This window comes from Choloepus didactylus, chromosome 8 (genome assembly GCF_015220235.1).
Source record: "Choloepus didactylus isolate mChoDid1 chromosome 8, mChoDid1.pri, whole genome shotgun sequence".
Taxonomy (NCBI): domain Eukaryota; kingdom Metazoa; phylum Chordata; class Mammalia; order Pilosa; family Megalonychidae; genus Choloepus; species Choloepus didactylus.
Window position 1 is genome coordinate 116637958 of NC_051314.1, and position 24146 is coordinate 116662103.

Below are 24146 nucleotides of genomic sequence, written 5' to 3' on the forward strand. Positions count from 1 at the left end.
AGCCACAGACTGAGAGAAAAGATCCACAATATATTTATCTGATAAAAAACTTGCATGCCAAGTATATGAAGAACAGCTATGGCAATAGTAAAGAGACAAAAATATACGAGTATAAATAGAAAAAAAAGCAAAAGATTTGAACAGAAGACATATGACTGGCTTCACAAAAGAAGATATATGAATGGCTAAGAAGCACATGAAAAGGTGCTCAATGTCATTAGTGTTCAAAGATAGGCAAATTAAACCACAATGGGAAACTTCTTCACAAACATTAGAATGCTGAGAATTAAAAAAAAAAGACAAATATTGACGAGAGTGTAAAACAAATGGAACTCACATACGTTGTCAGTGAGAGTATAAAATGAACAGCAACTAGGACAATTGGTAGTTTCTTAAAAAGATCAACATAGACCTGTGCTATGATGCAGCATTTCCACTCCTAGATAATCATCCAAGAGAAATGAGGGCATATGTCATACAAAGGTTTGTTCAAGAATGTTCTTAGCAGTTTTGTTCATAATTGCCCCAAACTGGAAAAACTTAAATGTCCATCAACAGAAGACTGGTAAAACAAATTTTGATATATTCATGTAAAGAAATACTAACTACATCACAGTGAAAATAATCAACTATTGATACACTCAACAACATGACAGAATCTCAATATTACATTAAGCAAAAGAAACCAGAGACAAAAGAGTACACACTGAACAGTTTCATTTATATGAAGTTCAAAAAAAGGCAAAACTAATCTACTATAATAGAAATCAGAAGAATATTTGTTTCTAGTGGGGTGAGGGCAATGATTGGAAAGAAGTATGAGAACCTTCTGGAGTGAAGAAAATGTTCAAGGTATTGTTTAAATGGGAGTATACATTTGTCAAATCTCATTGAATTGTAGACTTAAAATCTGTGCATTTCACTGTATATAAATTATACCTCAATAACAAATTCATTTTTTAATAATTCAATTTTATTGATAAATTCACATATCATACAGCCATACAAAGCATATAATCAATTGTTCACAGTACCACCATATAGTTGTGCATCCATCACCAAAATTAATTTTTGAACATTTTCATTACCACACACACAGAAGTAATAAGAATACAAATTAAAAAAAGAACAATTAAAGTAAAAAAGATCACTGGGTACTTTTTTTTTTTTTCCCCCATTTTTCTACTCATCCATCCATACACTGGACAAAGGGGAGTGTGGTCCATATGGCTTTCCCAATCACATTGTCACCCCTCATAAGCTACAATGTTATACAATCATCTTCAAGATTCAAGGGTTCTGTGTTGTAGTTTGATAGTTTCAGGAATTTACTGCTAGCTGTTCCAATTCATTAGAACCTAAAAAGGGTTGTCTATATTGTGCGTAAGAGTGCCCACCAGAGTGACTTCTCAGCTCCTTTTGGAATCTCTCAGCCACTGAAGCTTATTTCATTTCATTTCACATCCCCCTTTTGGTCAAGAAGATGTTCTCAATCCCACAATGTCGGGTCCAGATTCATCCCCGGGAGTCATATTCCACATTGCCAGGGGTATTTACACCCCTGGGTGTCACATCCCATCTAGGGAGGAGGGCAGTGATTTCATCTGCCAAGTTGGCTTAGCTAGAGAGAGAGGGCCACATCTGAGCAACAAAGAGGCATTCAGGAGACACTTAGGCAAAATTATAAGCAGGCCTAGCCTCCCCTTTGCAGTAACAGTCTTCCTAAGGGCAAGTCCCATGATTGAGGGCTCAGCCCATCAAACCACCAGTCCCCAATGTCTGTGAGCACATCAGCAACTGTTGAGGTGGGGAAGAAAACACCCCATGCATTCTCCCCCAGCAATGTTCACATTAGTGGTGGCAAATAGTATTTCTTTTTTGTGCCTGGCTTATTTCAGTCAGCATTATGTCTTCAAGGTTCATCCAAGTTGTCATATGTTTCACGACATCGTTCCTTCTTACTGCTGCATAGTATTCCACTGGGTGTATATACCATATTTTATTTATCCATTCATCTGTTGAAGGACATGTGGGTTGTTTCCATCTCTTGGCAATTGTAAGTAATGTGGCTATGAACATTGACGTGCAGATATCTGTTCATGTCACTGCTTTCAGATCTTCTGGTTATATACCGAGAAGTGCAATTGCTGGATCAAAGGGTAACTCAATATCTAGTTTTCTAAGAAACTGCCAGACTGTTTTCCAGAGTGGCTGAAACGTTATACAGTCCGCACCAATAATGAATAAGAGTTCCAATTTCTCCACATCCTCTCCAGCATTTGTAGTTTCCTGTTTGTTTAATGGCAGCCATTCTAATTGCTGTGAGATGGTATCTCATTGTGGTCTTAATTTGCATCTCTCTAATAGCTAGTGAAGCTGAACATTTTTTCATGTGTTTTTTGGCCATTTGTATTTCCCCTTCAGAGAACTGTCTCTTCATATCTTTTGCCCAATTTTTTTAAAATTTTATTTTGAAATAAATTCAAAGTTACAGGAACAGTTGCAAAAACAATACATATCCCATACACAGCATACCCTGACCCCCCTCCCCCGATACCTCGATCTACCAACTTTAACATGCTGTTACACCGCCATTTCTTTCTTTCCCTCCCTCCCTCCCTATCATCCATCATCTATTGCTCTGCCTTCTGAACATATGAGAGCAAGCTGTTCACATCCTTGAACAAACAGTATAATTCACATATACAATTCCCATGAACAAGAACATTCTTTTATGCAATCCCATTAAGCGCAGCTAAGAAGTTCAAGAAATTCAACATTGATACAAAGCTTACATTCTATATGTCCTTTTTTTTATTCTTCTTCTTATGTCCCAACTGTGTCCCTTTGAGCCTCCTGTCCTCCATCCTCAGATCCCATCCAGGATCGTCCTTGGCATTCAATTTTCATCTATTTAGACTTTTTTTTTTTTTTCCAATTGCGGAAACATATATACAACCTAAATCTTCCCATTCCACCCCCTCCCTAGCATTCCATTAGTGGGATTAATCACATTTAGAATGTTGTAATGCTATCACCTTCCCATCATCCATTGCTAGAAATTTCCCTTCACCTCAAACAGCAACCCTACACTCATTTCTTTACTCCCCATTGCCCCTTCCCCCACTTCTCGTAACCCATACTCTACTTTTCATTTCTATGGTCATATTCTCTGATAATTTCTTTGTGTTTACTGTGGGGCTTAAATTTAACCTCTTAAATCCATAACAACCTTGGTCTTCTTTGATACCAACTTACCTTCAATAGGACATGTAAACTATGTTCCTATACTCCTCCATTCCCCCACCTTTATCTAGGTCTTGTCAAAAATTACATATTTTACATTGAGTCCAAAACCACTGATTTGTCATTAGAGTTTATGTATTTTATATCCTGTAGGAAGTAAATAGTGGAATTACAAATCAAAAATTATTGACTCCTATTTGTATTCCATTGTAGTCAGAGAATGTGCTTTGAATATATTCAATTGTTTGTTTTTGTTTTTTTTTTTTAATTTATTGAGGCTTGTTCTATGTCCCAGCATATGGTCTATTCTGGAGAAAGATCCTTGATCACTAGAGAAAAATGTATGTCCTGGTGATTTGGGATGTAAGGTCCTATATATGTCTGTTAAAATTCTCTATGTCTCTCTCTCCTTTATTTCTCTGTCAGTAGGGCTCCCTTTAGTATCTGAAGTAGGGCAGGTCTTTCATTGGCAAAATCTCTCAGCATTTGTCTGTGAAAAATTTAAGCTCTCCCTCAAATTTGAAGGAGAGTTTTGCTGGATAAAGTATTCTTGGTTGGAAATTTTTCTCTCTCAGATTTTTAAATACGTCATGCCACTGCCTTCTCGCCTCCATGGTGGCCACTGAGTAGTCACTACTTAGTCTTGTGTTGTTTCCTTTGTATGTGGTGAATTGCTTTTCTCTTGCTGCTTTCAGAACTTGCTCCTTCTCTTCAGTATTTGACAGTCTGATCAGAATATGTCTCGGAGTGGGTTTATTTGGATTTATTCTATTTGGAGTTTGCTGGGCATTTATGCTTTGTGTATTTATATTGTGTAGAAGGTTGGGGAAGTTTTCCCCAACAATTTCTTTGAATACTCTTTCTAGACCTTTACCCTTCTCTTCCCCTTCTGGGACACCAATGAGTCTTAAGTTTGGACGTTTTATTTTATCTATCGTATCCCTGAGATCTGTTTCGATTTTTTCGATTTTTTTCTCCATTCTTTCTTTTGTTCTTTCGTTTTCTGTTCTGTGGTCCTCTAGGACACTGAGTCATTGTTCAGCTTCCTCCAATCTTGTGTTATGAGTATCCAGAGTCTTTTTAATTTGGCCAACAGTTTATTTCCATAAGATCTTCTATTTTTTTATGTATTCTTGCAATGTCTTCTTTATGCTCTTCTAGGGTCTTCTTCATGTCCTTTATATCCTGTGCCATGCTCTCATTCTTTGACTTGAGTTCTTTGATTAATTGTGCCAAGTACTGTGTCTCTTCTGATTGTTTGATTTGGGTGTTTGGGATTGGGTTCTCCATATCGTCTGGTTTTATCATATGCTTTAAGATTTTCTGTTGTTTTTGGCCTCTTGGTATTTTGCTTTGCTTGATAGAGTTTTTCTGATCTACAACTTGGTGGCATTCACTTTCTCTAACTAACCAGCAGATGGCATCTGCGAGTCACCTATTCCCCTCAAGTCAGTTCTCCACAACTTTGTCTTGCTATGTGTGGGGAAATGATTCTTGTGGGGTTCAATTTGTGCACTAAGTTTGGGTGTGTTGTTGGTGCTGTCCGCCCTGAATGTGGGGCATGTGTCTGTGTGGTTAGGGAGGCAGGGCAGCTTTAATAATCAAACCTCCCAGGTGTTCCTGGAGATTCAAGGCTGTTGCAAGAGTCTAAGCCTTCATTTCAGCCCTGCCACAGATTTTCTCTGCCGCTGACCCACAAGTCCCCAGCATTGACATAGGGTTCCTGGGTATTCCGAGTGGGCCCCCCTTCTCAGCTGTAATCTTCCAGGACCTCTGCTGTGGGAAGGCTGTGCTAAGTCAAAAGTGCATACCATCCCTCAAGGGAAGCCCCAGGCCGCTGGGCCATGCAGGGGCACTCCCAGCTTGTTTCAGAATGCAGACTCCCGGTTTCACCAAGTGCACAGTCCCTGTGGTTTTAGCAGACCTTGTCCAGCTGGTGCGTCACTGGAAGTGGTGTTCTGGGTCACTTTCTGGTCACTGAGGTGTTTTTTTGCCCTGTCTCACCTAGCCGCCATCTTAGGTTCTCCCCCACAAATTCATTTTAAAATTCATAAACTTTACCAAAGGCAGCAATAAACTAAAACTAAAGTAATCACATATTTACTTCTATCAATTCCACCTTAATATTTGATTGAAAGTATTGAAGTGAAACTGGTAAATATGCCACAGAGAAGTCTGTGGAATCCTACTTTATCTCTGTGTTTCTGCCTCATCTACAGAAATGATTTGTTTGTTTGTTTTTCCCAGGGACATTCTTAAGAGCAATTGTCTAGCAGGGGTTAAGATGGACATTATCCTTCTTATTCAAGCCAGTCAGGCAGCAGTACCTAATCTTGCTAGGATTCCCTGGTGAACATTTCAGGCAACATGGAAACAAAATTCATTTGTGGGGTTAATATTGACTTTTCCAGGGTCCTCCCGATATACCAATACACTGGCTCATGGATCCTATAAAGGTCCAGGGAAGCATCTTGCCACTCCAGTCCCAAGAAATTATTTCTGAGATATTTAGGTTGATTTAACCAATTCCTTCATTGTAGATAATGTATTGGAGGATTCCTAACACTTAATTCACAGAAGCAAACCTGAAAACATTATTTCAAGTTTGGTAAAAAAAGGACTGTGCACCCATTTGCTAATATCTCTGTAATTGCTTATGCTTCCTTGACATCATATAAGCTTACTGACAACAATTACCAGAACATACTAAAAAAAAACTTACCTGCATTCTATCACAGATCCTCCCTTAGAAATATTAGAGCCTCCCATGGGATGAGAGAAATCATTTGGTAAATCTTGTAGGGCCTATTTTTTCCCTGCCAAACCTGTTTAAAACTCTCCTTTTTCTCAGTTTTGCTTTAGTAACTTTAGATCTCTGCATTATGCTGTGTTTTCAACAGAGCTATTGACTTCAGCTAAGGAACCGTGAACAATAATTATTTTGCATGACTAAGCTCTGGTGCAACATTGTCAGACAGGCACTTTACAGTACTACTAGTTTCAAAATTCAGAGCAGAACTGTCAAACAAGCAAATGCCTACACCAAAGACTTCTATTTTCAAGCTACCGGCATGAGTTTATGATGAGCAATAATAGAGTAAATCTTTGTATTTTTGTGAAAGCTCCTGATTTGACAGTCCTGGAAATGAAAGCCTGTTTCTTTCTAGAACAGTACAAAAATGGTACAACAGTACAATTTTTCAAGCAATGCTGAGCTAAGACATTAGAGCTGGGAAAAGGAAACTCTGGTACTGGGACTACTAAAAGTTATTAAGAAGGATTGTTTTTATGGTGACAAAAGAACAATTAAACCCAAACTAAGAACGTCTGATTTGGCTCATTTCAGCTGGATGCCTTTCACCCATTCAGGAAAAACGTTATGGAGTTACCAACTTATACTCAATCAGATTTTTTAGTATATAAATACCATACATTGTACACCAGTATTTCTCACCATTTTGCAAAGCCCAAGAGTGGAGCATATTTTTAGCAAATAGCACTGGTAGACAGGGACATACATTTCATATAAATTAAATACCATGTATCCTTTCAGTACTGCCAGGTACGGCCTACCTAGTAACATAGGGCTAAACAATTTCTGTTTGTAAAGTTAACCTTTTATTCCTTTATATGTTTATAATACTTTGATTTTTTTTCCAAGTGTCATCTTCTACTGATAATTTGTCCCTTAAAGCAATACTTTAGGACAAGTATTATCTTCATTTTATAGATGAGGAACCTAAAAAAAACAGCAATTAAATGACCTTGAAATGTCATATGGCAACTAAGAAATAAAGGGGAGGGTGGGAAGCATATGACTAAAAGGTAGATTGGCTGCGGATGCTAAGTTAGCATCACATATGCCTCTTTCTTTAAACATTAACTATTTAATTTCATATTAAAATATTTTAAATAGCTTAAATATTTCTGTTTGATTGGCCCAAGTAAGAGTTCAGGCTCTCCAGAATGATTTCACACTAATTTGTAACTGGATGCTCCACTTTTATCCTCTGTCCCCACCAATGTAACCTACCCAGCACTGCCTGTTTGGGCTCTCCCCAAGCACAGGTCTAATCAAACATGTCTTAGAAACCCTTAGTGGCTTCCTACTTTGTCTGGAATTAAAGGAATTTAATCATTTCAATCCAGTCTATCTTTCCAATATTATTTCTAAGGATTTGTCATATTTCAGTAAAAGTAAAGTACTGGGGTAATGGAATAGATCGTCTTACCTGTTTTTGGTCTACTTCTGGGATGTCAAAATCCTGACTGCAATAGTGAAATGACGATTCACCTGCACTCAGTTATAATAGCACCTGAAGGAGTTATCTAACTTGAGCTTCATTCTATGAAGAGTATGGAGAATTTGTATCACCAAGCAGATATTTTGAAAATAAATTCTAAATCTTAGTGCACATATGGAAAATTGTAAATTTGTGTCAAAGAAAATTTTTGAATTGCAATTTCCTGGTACTTTCAAAAGAAGTTACTAAAAAAGAGAGTGTTTAAAAAGCTCTATAGAAGATAGAAGGCAGATAAAGAGAGGGTAGGGTAGTGGGGCCATCACAGAGCCTTAGGAGTCAGAGTGTGAAGGGCTGAAAGAGCAGCCAGGGAGAGGGTTGAGAAAGCGATGAGGTGGCTGAGGAGTAAGAGAAACTTCAGAGGGAGAACAGATGAGGGGAGTGGCAATTTTCATTATGTTTCCCAGCACAGTGTATAATGTATCACTCCTCTCCTTTTCCCATACAGTTGACAGTAAGACAGTAAAGTATCCACTTCTCTCTAAGGTCTTAGGGAGTTGATTTCCCTTCTGGCAAACAAGAGTGGTATTAAACAGGGCACCAATGTACAGGTTTCCCCCTTCGAGGACAGCTATGTCTTGGTTAAACAGCCAGTATACAGTAAACATACCACAGGCTCTGGTCATGGTTCCAGTTCCTCCTTGGGAAGAGACTGGCAATAACTCAATTCAATAACTTGATAAATGGCAATTATTTGATTCAGAAAGGATTTTTTCCCCATGCATCCTACTCTATTTTTGTCCAACAAAGTCTATGCTGTATCTTGCTTTAGAATCCTTACTGTGAAGTTTCAATCTTTACTTCAACACTTGCTCATAGCACAGTCTATGAATGGAGGTCTATATATTACTTCTACAGAGAAGTTTTTCTTTTCAATATGATCTTCAAATACTAACTGGCTGAAGGCAATGATGCTCTGTGTGTCTGCCATTTCTTTGTAAGATCAACATTCTTCTGTTCTGTTACTTGCAGGGGATGAGATATACAGGGATGAGTTTTAAACCCTCCATTCTGATTTGAGTTGCTTCCTGCTTCAAGTGAGATTTGAAAATAGATCACTCCATATTAACAGTGACAGGACATTTTCTGTTAACACCATTAAGCCTCCTTCCTCCACAATTCCTGTCAGCAATGGCTTAGTGATGCCAAAATATCTTAATAGCTTATGGTGCCAGTAGGTAAATTATTGATATCTTGGCTGTATATGGACTTCCAAGCTAGGCAGAGAAAGCAGAAGAATAGGGTGAGAGTCTAAATGTGTTGCTCAGCCTGGGGGTGGTTAATCTATACATAGTCCACCTGCTTCCACTGCTACGTCTCTCTCATTGTCTTATCTGAGAATATCTTCTCCCACAGTAGTCTATTTAAAAGCCATATAGCCTAACCTAGTTCCTACTTCTCCTAATTCTAAAGCTTTTACCCAGTAAAAAGTGATTGCATTCTCTGCTGAACTTCTGTAGCAGATTATATTACCTCCTTCATTGTGTACATTACCTTGCTATTTGTTTATTTTTGTAATATTTTAACTCTCCTACTAGATTATCCTAACTCACCCTAAATATAAAACATGGCCCTAGTTTGTTGAAAAACAATATGAGTGTGTGTGTGTGTGTGTGTGTGTGTGTGTGTATGTGTGTGTGTTATAGGACTATGGGAAACAAACAAAATGATGATAGTAGTCATCTCTGGCTTAGAGGCATTCACATGATTTCTGTTTTCCTCATAACTGTCTCTACTTTTGAAAATGTCCATCATAATATGTATGCTTTTCTAACGAAAAATATAAAAATAATACATTTGATCAAAAATCCAAATATTTGATTACTTCCTTTACCAAAGGTGCTTTAGGTCCTGTGCTCACGAGATACTCTCAAGTGACATCAACAAAACACTCACAAATCACTTAATATCTAGGGTTATTTTCTAGAAGGATAGACAATCTCAGCTCTCTGTTCATATCATAGAGACAGACCCTAGTAGCATCAGTTCAAGTAGTTTGCAAACCATTTTTTTTTTCAGTTGAAATTCTTCTTTCAAATGAAAGCTTACACAGATTCTTAATATTTAAAATAATTGAAGGCGATTTGCAGGTATCTTGGATGGTCTAAAATCTTTAGTGCATTTACATGGTTAGAAAATGCCTGAAACACCCCTGTGGAACCTTGGAATTCATCTAGTCCAACTGCCTTATTTTACAGGGGAGGAAATTGAGGCAGAGAAAGGTTATGATGACCTGCCCAAGATCACTCAACTAGTAACTAGAACCGACATTTTCTGGCTGTTATATCATACCATCTTGATTCTTTTTTGTGTGATATTTTAGAGCATTACATTCTTCTGCCCTAATTCTAGATTCAGAAATACATCCAATTTGAATCCTTGAGTCCTTAAACTCTGATTACACTCTGGTTTTCAATGTCTAGAGTTCTTTCATTTCAGACCCCAGGGAAGGATTTGCTGCTAAGAATCTCAGTCAACCAATGGCTGTTTGTCACCTACATCACTCCTCCCTTGATAGTGAAGACTTAGTTGAATCTGAAGACATGTGCATCTTTTCTGTTCTACACTTGGCTTTATTTTGCAGGTGACAACACCCCAGCCTCCACCTTCCTGCCTCTAAATTGACCACCCACAAGCTGAGCAACATATCTAGACTCTTCCTCTATTCTGCTTTCTCTGCCCAATGCAGCCTATAGTTAATAACCCTTGAGTACATTCCAGCTTAATCCACTAAGAATTAATTAAAGTGATACATACTTCTCCCTCTTTCTCTTTCACACACAAGTCTATAAGGTAATCATGTAAGATAGTAAATGACTAAGTGGCCCAATAAGTAGAGCAGGCAATATCAGCTACAACAGTTTAGAAAAAGGAAAAAACAATTATGGATGAAATAAACAGGAATAAGCTCTGGAAGAAGAAGACAACATTTCTCAACAGCATTAGATGGACAAGAGAGGGATGATATTCAGAAATACAGGGAGATTGACCTGGACTGAAAGAAAGCGAAATGTTTATATGGAGGATTTTTTTTAAACATTTAAATTTTGAAATGTACAGGGAAGTTACAAAAATTATACAAACCCCACAAAGAAAACTCCAACATACCCCTATCCTCATAGACACCCAGATGCAACAATTTTAACATTTGCGACATTTACCGTACCATTCTATCCATCTATCAATCCATCTATCTATTTTCTGAACACTTGAGTATAGATCATATACTTTTTCTCAGAATAAGGATATTTGCTTATGTAACCACTTTAAATACCATTATCAAGTTCAAGTAATTTTACAGTCTTATATAGGGGATATTTACTTAAAATTTTTTGAGAAGTTGTAGGATTACAGAAAAATCATGCAGAAAGTAAAGAGTTCCCAAATGCTCCCCTTCACAAGCAGTTTCCCTATTTTTAAGATTTTGCATTAATGTGCTGCCTTTGTTACAATGGATGAAACAATATTATTATAATTATACTATTAACTATACACCAGAGTTACATAAGGGTTCACTGTTTGTGTTGTACAGTCCAATTTAAAAAAAATTATTCTAGTAACATATATACAATCAAAAATTTCCCCTTTTAACCACATTGGAATGTATAATTCACTGGAATTAATTACATTCACAGTGTTGTGCTACCATTACCACCATCCATTCCCAAAACTTTTCCATAACCCCAAACAGAAACTCTGCACCAAATAAGCATTAACTCCCCATTCTCTACCCGCTTCCTGGTCCCTGATAATCTGTACTCTAGTTTATGTCTACGAATTTGCCTATTCTAGTTATTTCATATCAGTCAGATCATACAATATTTGTTCTTTTATGTCTGGCTTATTTCACTAAAAATGATGCCTCTAAGGTTCATCAATGTTATATTTATCAGAATTACATTCCTTTTTTATGGTTTAATAATAGTTCACTGCATGTATATACCATGTTTTGTTTATGCATTCATCTGTTGATGGACACTTGGATTGCTTCCACCTTTTGGCAAATGTGAATAAGGCCACTCTGAACATCAGTGTGCAAATATTTGTCTGGATCCCTGCTTTCAATTCTTTTGGATATATACACAGAAGTGGAACTGCGGGGTGATATGGTAATTCTATATTTCTGAGGAATTGCCAAACTGTTGTCAACAGTGGCTGTACCATTTTACATTCTCACCAACAATATACAAGTGTTCCTATCTCTTTGCATACTTTCCAACACTTCTTGTTTTCCTTTTTTTTTTTTATTAGCCATTCTAATGGATGTGAAATGGTATCTCATTGTGGTCTTGATTTGTACTTACTTAATGGCTAGTGATGTTGAACATCTTTTCATGTGCTTAATGACCATTTGTTTATCTTCTTTGGAGAAATGTCTATTCAAGTCTTTCGACCATTTTTAAAATTGGGTTGTTTGTCTTTTTGTTCTTGAGTTGTAGGATTTCTTTATGTATTCTGGATATTAAACCCTTATCAGATATGTGGTTTCCAAACATTTTTTCCCATTCTGTAGATTGCATTTTTACTCTCATTATGAAGTATTTGAAGTACAAAAGCTTTAAGTTTTGATGAAGTCCCATTTATCTAATTTTTCTTTTGATGCTCAAGTTTTTGTTGTTAAGTTTAAGAAACCATTGCCTAACACAAGGTCCTGAGATGCCTCCCTATGTTTTCTCCTAGGAGTTTCATATTATTGGTTCTTATAATTAGGTCCTAGATCCATTTTTTAGTTCATTTTTTTTTAAAATTCTGTTTTATTGAAATATATTCACATACCGTACAATCATCCATGGTATACAATCACCTGTTCACAGTACGATCATATAGTTATGTGTTCATCACCACAATCTATTCCTGAACATTTTCCTTACATCAGAAAGAATCAGAATAAGAATAAAAAATGAAAGTAAAAAAAGAACACTCAAACCATCCCCCCCATCCCATCCTATTTGTCATTTAGTTTTTGTCCCCGCTTTTCTACCCATCCATCCACACACTAGACAAAGGGAGTGTGATCCACAAGGCCTTCACAATCACACTATCACTCCTTGTAATCTACATTATTATACAATCGTCTTCAGGAGTCCAGACTACTGGGTTGGAGTTTGGCAGTTTCAGGTATTTACTTCTAGCTATTCCAGTACATTAAAACCTAAGAGGTGTTATCTATATAGTGCATAAGAATGTCCACCAGAGTGACCTCTCGACTCCACTTGAAATCTCTCAGCCACTGAAAGTATTTTGTCTCATTTTGCATCCCCCTTTTGATCAAGAAGATATTCTCAATCCCACGATGCCAGGTCCAGATTCATCCCCGGGAGTCATATCCTGCGTTACCAGGGAGATTTACACCCCTGGGAGTTGGGTGCCACGTAGTGGGGAGGACAGTGAGTTCACCTGCCAAGGTGGCTCAGTTAGAGAGAGAGGGACACATCTGAGCAACAAAGACGTACTCAGGGGGAGACTCTTAGGCACAATTATATGCAAGTTTAGCTTCTCCTTTACAGTAACGATCCCCACAAGGGCAAATCCCATGATAGAGGGCTCAGCACATCAAACCGCCAGTCCCAATGTTTGTGACAACATCAACACCAATGCAGGTGAGGATGTCCAACACATCTACACCTTCCCCCAGAACCTTGGGGGGGGGGTTGTAAATATATTTTTTATTCTATGCCAAAATTACTTTGGGATGTGTCACTATTTCACTCTAACCTATACCAACCCACCGTGTCTCACTTCCTATTCAAAGTTGAGTTCATTTTTATATATGGTGTGAGGCAGGTGTCCACCTTCTTTCTTTTGCATTTGGATGTCCAGTTTTCCCAGCAGCATTTGTTGAGGAAACTATTCTTTCTTAATTGAGTGGAATTGGCACCCTTGTCAAAATCAACTGGCCATAGTTGAGGGTTTATTTCTGAACCTACAATTAGTTTCCATAGGTCTACATGTCTGCTCTTGTGCAGTTCCATGCTGTTTTGACTACTTTAGCTTTGCAATAAGTTTTAAAATTGGATATTGTGAATCTTCCAATTTCATTCTCTTTTTCAAGATGATGTTATCTATTCAGGATTCCATACCCTTCCATTTGAGGTGTTTCCATTTCTGCAAGGAGGAATGTTGGAGTTTTCATTAGGATTGTGTTAAATCTGTAAAGCCCTTTGGGTGGAATTGACATCTTTACAATATTTTGTCTTCTAACCCATAAATACAAACTATCCTTCCATTTGTTTAGGTCTCTTTTTATTTCTTACAGCAATGTTTTGTAGTTTTCTGTATCCAAGTCCTTTAAATCCTTGGTTAAATTTATTCCTAGATATTTGATTCTTTTAGTTGCTATTGATTTCCTCTTCAGATTGTTCATTACTAGCATGCAGAAAAATTACTGATTTTTTCAGGTTGATATTGTACCCCACAACTTTGCTGAATTCGTGTATTCCTTCTTGTAGCTTTGTTGTGGATTCTTCAGGATTTTCTATATATAAGATCATGCCATCTGAAAACACAGAAAGTTTTACTGAATCCTTTACAACTTGAATTTTTTTATTTCTTTTTCTTGCCTAATTGCTCGAGCTAGAACTTCCAGGACAAAGTTGAATGACTGTGGCAACAGTGGGCACCCTTATTTTATTCCAGATCTTAGAGGGAAAGCTTTCAGTCTTTCATCATTGAATATGATGTTAGCTGTGGGTTTTTCATATATTCCCTTTATCATGTTGAAGAAGTTTTCTTCTACTCCTAGTTTTCTGAGTGTTTAGAAGAAGGGGTGTTGGAATGTTGGATGCATTTTCTGTGTCAAGTGAGATGATCGTGTGTTTTTCCCCCTTTTTTCTAGTAATGTGGTGTATTACATTAATTGATTTTCTCATGTTGAGCCATTTTTGCATACGTGGGATAAATCCCACATGACTGTGGTGTATAATTCTTTTAATGTGCTGTTGGATTCCATTTTTTAGTATTTACTTGAGGATTTTTGCATCCATATTCATAGGGATATTGGTCTGTAATTTTCTTTTCTTGTGATTTCTTTATCTGGCTTTGGTATTAAGGTGATCGTGGCCTCACACAAGGAGTTAGGAAGTATTCCCTCTTCTTCATTTTTTCTTTTTTAAATGTTGAGCTGGTCTGATGTTAATTCTTCTTGGAATGTGTGATGAAATTCACCAGTGAAGCCATCTGGTCCTGGGATTTTCTTTGTTGGGAAGTTTTTGATTACTGATTCAATCTCTTTACTTGTGATTGATCTGTTGATAGCATCTATTTCTTCTCAAGTCAGTATAAGTAGTTTGTGTGTTTCTAGGAATTTTTCCATTTCATCTAGGTTATCTAATTTGTTGGCATATACAGTTGTTCATAGTATACTGCTATAATCCATTTTATTTCTGTAGAGTTGGTAGTAATGCCCCCTTTCATTGCTGATTTTAATTATTTGTGTCCTTTTTATTTCTTTGTCAGTCTAGCTAAAGGTTTGTCAATTTTATTGATCTTTCCAAAGAACCAACTTTTGGTTTCATTGATTCTATTGATTTTTTTAATTCTATATTTCATTTATCTCTGCTCTAACCTTTGTTATTTCCTTCCTACTTCTCATATTAGGTTTAGTTTCCTCTTTTTCCAGATACTCCAGTTGGGAGGCTAGATCTCCAGTTTTAGATCTTTCTTATTTTTAAATGTAAACACTTAAAACTATAAATGTGCCTCCAGCACTGCCTTTACTGCATCCCTTATTTTTGTTATGTTCTGTTTTCATTTTCACTTACCTCAAAGTATTTCCTAGTTTCTATTGTGATTTCTTCTTTGATGTATTGGTTGCTTGAATATGTGCTGTTTAATTTCCACATATTTGTGAATTTTCCAGTTCTCTCTCTATTATTGATTTCTAGCTTCATTCCATTGAGGACAGAGAAGATACATGGCATGATTTCAATATTTTTTATCTTATTGTGACTTGTTTTGTCACTTTACGTATGGTTTATCCTGGAGAATGACCCTGTACTCAGAAAAGGTGTAATCTGCTGCTGTTGGGTGAAGTGATCTATATATATGTCTGTTAAGTCTAGTTGGTTTATAGTTTCATTCAAGTTTCTATTTCCTTGTTAATCTTCTGTCTAGATATCCATTATTGAAAGTGGTGTATTGAAGTCTCCAACTATTATGGTAGAACCATTATTTCCCCCTTCAAATCTGTCAATATTTGCTTGATACATTTTGGGATTCTGCCATTAGATGCATATATATTTATAATTGTTATTTATTCTTGTTGAATTGACCCCTTTCTCAGTATATAGTGAAATTCTTTGTCCCTAATAACAATAAGTTATTGACTTAAAGTCCATTTTATCTGATATTAATATAGCTACCCCAGCTCTCTTTTTGTTATGATATGTATTATATATTTTTCCCATCCTTTCACTCTCAACCTACTTTTGTCTTTGAATCTAAGTTGAGTCTCTTGTTTTGAGTCATGAGTCATGCTGTTTTTATCCATCCTGCCATTCTCTGCCTTTTGACTGCAAAGTATAATCCACTTACAATTAAAGTAACTACTGACAGGGCAAGAATTTGTTCTGTCATTTTTGCTATGTTGGCTCTTTGTAAGTCATATATTTTTTGTCCCTTAATTCTTCCATTAATGTGTATTTCATATTTATTTGATTTTTGTAGTGTACCGTTTTGAGCCCCTTCTCGTTTTCTATTTTCTTCTGTGTGTGTGTGTGTGTGTGTGTGTGTATACATCTTCTTTGTAGCTAAATTTAACATCCTAAATCTATAACAATTACATTTAATTTAACACCAACTTAATTTCAAAAGCATACACATGCACTGTTCCTATACCTCTCTCTGGCCCCCAACATTTTGTTGTACATGTTACAAATTATATCTTCATACATTACATGTCCAAAACCATGGATTTATTATATTTTTTTATGCATTTGAGTTTTAGAAACTGTAAGACATATAAACTGGAGTTATATACCAAAACTACAATAGTACTGGCATTAAAAATTACTAATACCACTACCTTTACTGGAGGCCTTTATTTCTTTATGCCAATTTGATCCTCTGTGTAGAGCCCTTTATTTCAGTTTGAAGAAGTCCCTATAGTATTGCTTGTAGGGCAGGCCTAGTGGTGATGAACTCCTTCAATTTTATCTGGGAATGTCCTAATCTCTCCCTCATTTTTGAAAGACTGTCCCACTGGATATACAATTCTCACTTGGCATTTGTTTTCTCTCATCACCTTAAATATTTCATCCCACTGTCTTCTTGCCTCCATGGTTTCTGAAAATACATCAGCACTTAATTTTATTGAGATGCTCTTGTACATAACGTTGCTTTTCTCTTGCAGCCTTCAGAATCTCCTCCCTGTCTTTGTCTTTTGATAGCCAACTATGTGTTTGGGCATAGTCCTCATTAAATTTATCCTGTTTGGGGTTTGTTAGGATTCTTGAATGTGTATATTCACATCTTTCACTAATATGTGGGGATGTTTTCTGCCATTAGTTCTTGGAGTATTCCTTCTACTCCTTTCTCTCTTTCATCTCTTTCTGGGACTTCCACAGTGCATGTATTAGTAGATTGATGGTATCCCACAGGTCTTTTAAGTTCCATACACTCTTTTTACTCTTCATTCTTTTTTTCTTTCTGTCCCTCAGCTTCAATCATTTCAATTGTCTTGTATTTGAGTACACTGGTTTTTTCCTCTGTCAGCTCCAGTCTGCTGTTGAAAGCCTCTAGGGAAATTTTAATTTCAGTTATTGCGGTCTTCTATTCACATATTTCTGTTTTGTTCCTCTTTAAAATTTCTATCTCTTTAATGAGATTCTCATATTTTTCATTCATTGTTTTCTTGATATCCTTTTGTTCTTTCTCCATAGTTTCTTTTAACTCTTTGAGCATATGGAGGATCATTTTTTTATAGTCTTTGTCAGGTATGAGCAAAGTCTGGTTTATTTCATTGATGGTTTCTAGATTTTATCTTGTTCCTTTGGGTGGGCCATCATTTCCTGCTTCTTTGTGTGTCTTGTAATCTTTCATTCACGCTATATATTTTAATATTTAAAGTGTTAACTCTGGGATTTTGTCCCTTGGTGGTCTGTTATTTAAGTTTCCAGCTAGTGATCTAACAGAGATTTCTTTGAGTGCCAGGGACTAACAAAAACAAACAAACCAAGGCAAAAAAACACCTTTTGTAATCTTTGCAAATTGGCTCTGTGTTGTTTGGTGCTCTCCTTCAGAGTTTAGCCCTCCTAACAAGATCTGTCCAAGGCAAAAGTGACCTGCATGGTCCTCTCTGTCTTTTCCGAGCCACAATCTTGCTTGTGTTACATTCATAGACTTCAGCACTCCCCTTTTACAGGAATACCAATGGCCCCTTACTGCTTATGAAATAGACATCTCCCCTTTTCCCTGGCATTCTGTTTCACTTATTAAAGCAGGTAATCCTTTGCTTCAGGCTGCTTGGACTTGTTTCCCACACTGCTTTAGCTGTCCACAAGCTTCTTCTCTCTAAGAGCAAGTGCTGAGGGTGGAGAGCCAGAGATGAGTTTCCTGGTTCAGTTGTTCAGGCTGCCACTTGACAGATAGGTTCTGACATAGCTGTAGAGGGCGATTAAGGTAGCATGTATAAAATCCACCCTCAGCAATGCCGGAAATATGCAACATGGCCGCCAGGGCTGATGCAACAACAGCTTAAGTTACCCTCAGCCTTCTTTACGGAAGTAGTTCGCGCCAAAAGTGCTAGTTCGTGCCAAAAGTGCTAACCTTACATCTGCCATCTACCCTAGCAACAGCAGCCACCAATCCTAGACCGCCACGAGCCCTTGCTAGCCACTTCCCCTTCTCCTAGAGTATATATGTTCTGCCTCTTCAATAAAATTTTGCAGCTTGATCAGAAACCTGTCTTGCTGTCATTCCTCGTGTCTCTTGTCCCATACCATTCCTCCCTCACAGGATTCGGAGTCTCCGTTGAACGTCCCGCGGGCCGGGACAAACTGGCACCCAACGTGGGGCTCGGAATTCTGTGAGAGACGGAACGCCGCACTCAAGGAGAGAGGCCTCTCACACTCACCGCACCCGGGATCGCTGCGGGGAAGCGCGCTCGCGAGACAGATCCGTTCAGCAGTCGATCAGTGCCGGCAAAAGGAAGAAACGGAAAGAAGAAAAGAAAGCAACAAAAGGTAAGCCCCCACCCCCAACATGGGACAAGCAATCTCCCAACATGAATTATATATTAGTCAGGTCAAACAATCGCTCAAGGCACGAGGAACTAGAGTTAAGAAAAAAGATCTCACACGCTTTTTTGATTTTTTGTTAAAAACCTGCCCTTGGTTCCCTCAAGAAGGTACTATAGACCACCAATGCTGGCTAAGAGTCGGCGACTGTTTAAAAGATTATTCCCGGACCTTTGGTCCTGAAAAGTTCCCGGTTACTGCCTTTTCTTATTGGAATCTAATTAATGAAATCTTAAGAGTCCATTCTTTAGCTCCAGACATTCAAAACCTCTGCAAAAAAGGAGAGGAAGCTTTAAGAGAGCACTCTCGTTCCGCTTCAGCATGCAGCTCAGTAATTATTAACATACCTGAGGATCCCCTAAACAAAAACCCCAACAGGGATAGGCCAAATACCCCAACCAGTCAAGCTAGTCTATCGCTCGATCAGCACAATATCGAACCAGAGGTTAAAATTTCTCCCTTTTTGGAGGAACCAGAGGCTAAAATCTCTCCCTCTTTGGAGATCAACTCCCTTCCTCCATTTCGGCCACCCACTTACGCACCCAATTTTCCAAAACCATATTCTCATTTTTATTCAGTCACATCCTTACCTCAGTTCCGCGCTTTGGAAGAGGCCACAGAAAACCTCCGGCTACATGCCGATAACTTTAGAGAAACTTTTAATCAAGAGCGGCTGCGAGCCGCCAATTTGCTCGCCGACCTCCGGTCGGCAACTCAGAGCGTTGCAGCCCTTGTGCTTCCAGAAAACGCCCACCCATCACGTCCCCATTGCGCTCACCACACCTACGCCTTTCCAGTTACATGTAGTCAAACCCAAAATGGCGCTGCCAGCTCCCAAAATGGCGCTGCCAGCTCCCAAAATGGCGATTCTAGTAGCGAAAGCGAGGAAGAGGAACAATCAAATCCCCCTAGTTCTAACGAAGAAGAACAGGAAGAAGCTAGTACTGCTTCAAAAGTTAAATACAAAAAACTCAGTTTAAAATATTTAGAAAAATTAAAAAAGGCAGTGACAGTTGGCCGAGGCGGGGCAAGATGGCAGACTGGTGAGCTGTAAGTTTTAGTTACTCCTCCAGGAAAGTAGGTAAAAAGCCAGGAACTGCGTGGACTGGACACCACAGAGCAATCTGTCTTTGGGCATACTTCATACAACACTCATGAAAACGTGGAACTGCTGAGATCAGCGAAATCTGTAAGTTTTTGCGGCCAGGGGAGCCGCGCCCCTCCCTGCCAGGCTCAGTCCCGTGGGAGGAGGGGCTGTCAGCTCCGGGAAGGAGAAGGGAGAACTGCAGTGGCTGCTCTTATCGGAAACTCATTCTACTGATTCAAACTCCAACCATAGATAGACTGAGACCAGACACCAGAGACTCTGAGAGCAGCCAGCCCAGCAGAGAGGAGACAGGCATAGAAAAAAAAACAACACGAAAAACTCCAAAATAAAAGCAGAGGATTTTTGGAGTTCTGGTGAACACAGAAAGGGGAAGGGCGGAGCTCAGGCCTTGAGGCGCATATGCAAATCCCAAAGCAAAGCTGATCTCTCTGCCCTGTGGACCTTTCCTTAATGGCCCTGGTTGCTTTGTCTATTAGCATTTCAATAACCCATTAGATATCTGAGGAGGGCCGTTTTTTTTTTTTTTTTTTTTTTTTAAATCCTTTTTTCTTTTTCTAAAACAATTACTCTAAGAAGCCCAATACAGAAAGCTTCAAAGAATTGCAATTTGGGCACGTCAAGTCAAGAGCAGAACTAAGAGAGCTCTGAGACAAAAGGCAATAATCCAGTGGCTGAGAAAATTCAGTAAACAACACAACTTCCCAAGAAAAGGGGGGTGTCCGCTCACAGCCACCATCCTGGCGGACAGGAAACACTCCTGCCCATCGCCAGCCCCATGGCCCAGAGCTGCCCCAGACAACCCAGTGTGAGGGAAGTGCTTCAAATAACAGGCACACACCACAAAACTGGGCGTGGACATTAGCCTTCCCTGCAACCTCAGCTGAATGTCCCAGAGCTGGGAAGGTGGAGCAGTGTGAATTAACAAAGCCCCATTCAGCCATCATTTCAGCAGACTGGGAGCCTCCCTACACAGCCCAGCAGCCCAGAACTGCCCTGGGGGGACGGCACTCACCTGTGACATAGCACAGTCATCCCTCAACAGAGGACCCGGGGTGCACAGCCTGGAAGAGGGGCCCACTTGCAAGTCTCAGGAGCCATACGCCAATACCAAAGACTTGTGGGTCAGTGGCAGAGACAAACTGTGGCACGACTGAACTGAAGGATTAGACTATTGCAGCAGCTTTAAAACTCTAGGATCATCAGGGAGATTTGATTGTTAGGGCCACCCCCCCTCCCCGACTGCCCAGAAACACGCCCCACATACAGGGCAGGCAACACCAACTACACACGCAAGCTTGGTACACCAATTGGGCCCCACAAGACTCACTCCCCCACTCACCAAAAAGGCTAAGCAGGGGAGAACTGGCTTGTGGAGAACAGGTGGCTCGTGGACGCCACCTGCTGGTTAGTTAGAGAAAGTGTACTCCACGAAGCTGTAGATCTGATAAATTAGAGATAAGGACTTCAATAGGTCTACAAACCCTAAAAGAACCCTATCAAGTTCACCAAATGCCACGAGGCCAAAAACAACAGAAAATTATAAAGCATATGAAAAAACCAGACGATATGGATAACCCAAGCCCAAGCACCCAAATCAAAAGACCAGAAGAGACACAGCACCTAGAGCAGCTACTCAAAGAACTAAAGATGAACAATGAGACCATAGTACGGGATATGAAGGAAATCAAGAAGACCCTAGAAGAGCATAAAGAAGACATTGCAAGACTAAATAAAAAAATGGATGATCTTATGGAAATTAAAGAAACTGTTGACCAAATTAAAAAGATTCTGGACACTCATAGTACAAGACTAGAGGAAGTTGAACAACGAATCAGTGACCTGGAAGATGACAGAATGGAAAATGAAAGCATAAAAGAAAGAATGGGGAAAAAAATTGAAAAACTCGAAATGGACCTCAGGGATATGATATATAATATGAAACGTCCGAATATAAGACTCATTGGTGTCCCAGAAGGGGAAGAAAAGGGTAAAGGTCTAGGAAGAGTATTCAAAGAAATTGTTGGGGAAAACTTCCCAAATCTTCTAAACAACATAAATACACAAATCATAAATGCTCAGCGAACTCCAAATAGAATAAATCCAAAAAAACCCACTCCGAGACATATACTGATCACACTGTCAAACATAGAAGAGAAGGAGCAAGTTCTGAAAGCAGCAAGAGAAAAGCAATTCACCACATACAAAGGAAACAGCATAAGACTAAGTAGTGACTACTCAGCAGCCACCATGGAGGCAAGAAGGCAGTGGCACGATATATTTAAAATTCTGAGTGAGAGGAATTTCCAGCCAAGAATACTTTATCCAGCAAAGCTCTCCTTCAAATTTGAGGGAGAGCTTAAATTTTTCACAGACAAACAAATGCTGAGAGAATTTGCTAACAAGAGACCTGCCCTACTGGAGATACTAAAGGGAGCCCTACAGACAGAGAAACAAAGACAGGACAGAGAGACTTGGAGAAAGGTTCACTACTAAAGAGATTCGGTATGGGTACAATAAAGGATATTAATAGAGAGAGGGAAAAATATGGCAAACATAAACCAAAGGATAAGATGGCCGATTCAAGAAATGTCTTCACGGTTTTAACGTTGAATGTAAATGGATTAAACTCCCCAATTAAAAGATATAGATTCGCAGAATGGATCAAAAAAAATGAACCATCAATATGTTGCATACAAGAGACTCATCTTAGACACAGGGACACAAAGAAACTGAAAGTGAAAGGATGGAAAAAAATATTTCATGCAAGCTACAGCCAAAAGAAAGCAGGTGTAGCAATATTAATCTCAGATAAAATAGACTTCAAATGCAGGGATGTTTTGAGAGACAAAGAAGGCCACTACATACTAATAAAAGGGGCAATTCAGCAAGAAGAAATAACAATCGTAAATGTCTATGCACCCAATCAAGGTGCCACAAAATACATGAGAGAAACACTGGCAAAACTAAAGGAAGCAATTGATGTTTCCACAATAATTGTGGGAGACTTCAACACATCACTCTCTCCTATAGATAGATCAACCAGACAGAAGACCAATAAGGAAATTGAAAACCTAAACAATCTGATAAATGAATTAGATTTAACAGACATATACAGGACATTACTTCCCAAATCACCAGGATACACATACTTTTCTAGTGCTCACGGAACTTTCTCCAGAATAGATCATATGCTGGGACATAAAACAAGGCTCAATAAATTTAAAAAGATTGAAATTATTCAAAGCACATTCTCTGACCACAATGGAATACAATTAGAAGTCAATAACTATCAGAGACTTAGAAAATTCACAAATACCTGGAGGTTAAACAACACACTCCTAAACAATCAGTGGGTTAAAGAAGAAATAGCAAGAGAAATTGCTAAATATATAGAGACGAATGAAAATGAGAACACAACATACCAAAACCTATGGGATGCAGCAAAAGCAGTGCTAAGGGGGAAATTTATAGCACTAAACGCATATATTAAAAAGGAAGAAAGAGCCAAAATCAAAGAACTAATGGATCAACTGAAGAAGCTAGAAAATGAACAGCAAACCAATCCTAAACCAAGTACAAGAAAAGAAATAACAAGGATTAAAGCAGAAATAAATGACATAGAGAACAAAAAAACAATAGAGAGGATAAATATCACCAAAAGTTGGTTCTTTGAGAAGATCAACAAGATTGACAAGCCCCTAGCTAGACTGACAAAATCAAAAAGAGAGAAGACCCATATAAACAAAATAATGAATGAAAAAGGTGACATAACTGCAGATCCTGAAGAAATTAAAAAAATTATAAGAGGATACTATGAACAACTGTATGGCAACAAACTGGATAATGTAGAGGAAATGGACAATTTCCTGGAAACATATGAACAACCTAGACTGACCAGAGAAGAAATAGAAGACCTCAACCAACCCATCACAAGCAAAGAGATCCAATCAGTCATCAAAAATCTTCCCACAAATAAATGCCCAGGGCCAGATGGCTTCACAGGGGAATTCTACCAAACTTTCCAGAAAGAACTGACACCAATCTTACTCAAACTCTTTCAAAACATTGAAAAAAATGGAACACTACCTAACTCATTTTATGAAGCTAACATCAATCTAATACCAAAACCAGGCAAAGATGCTACAATAAAGGAAAACTACCGGCCAATCTCCCTAATGAATATAGATGCAAAAATCCTCAACAAAATACTTGCAAATCGAATCCAAAGACACATTAAAAAAATCATACACCATGACC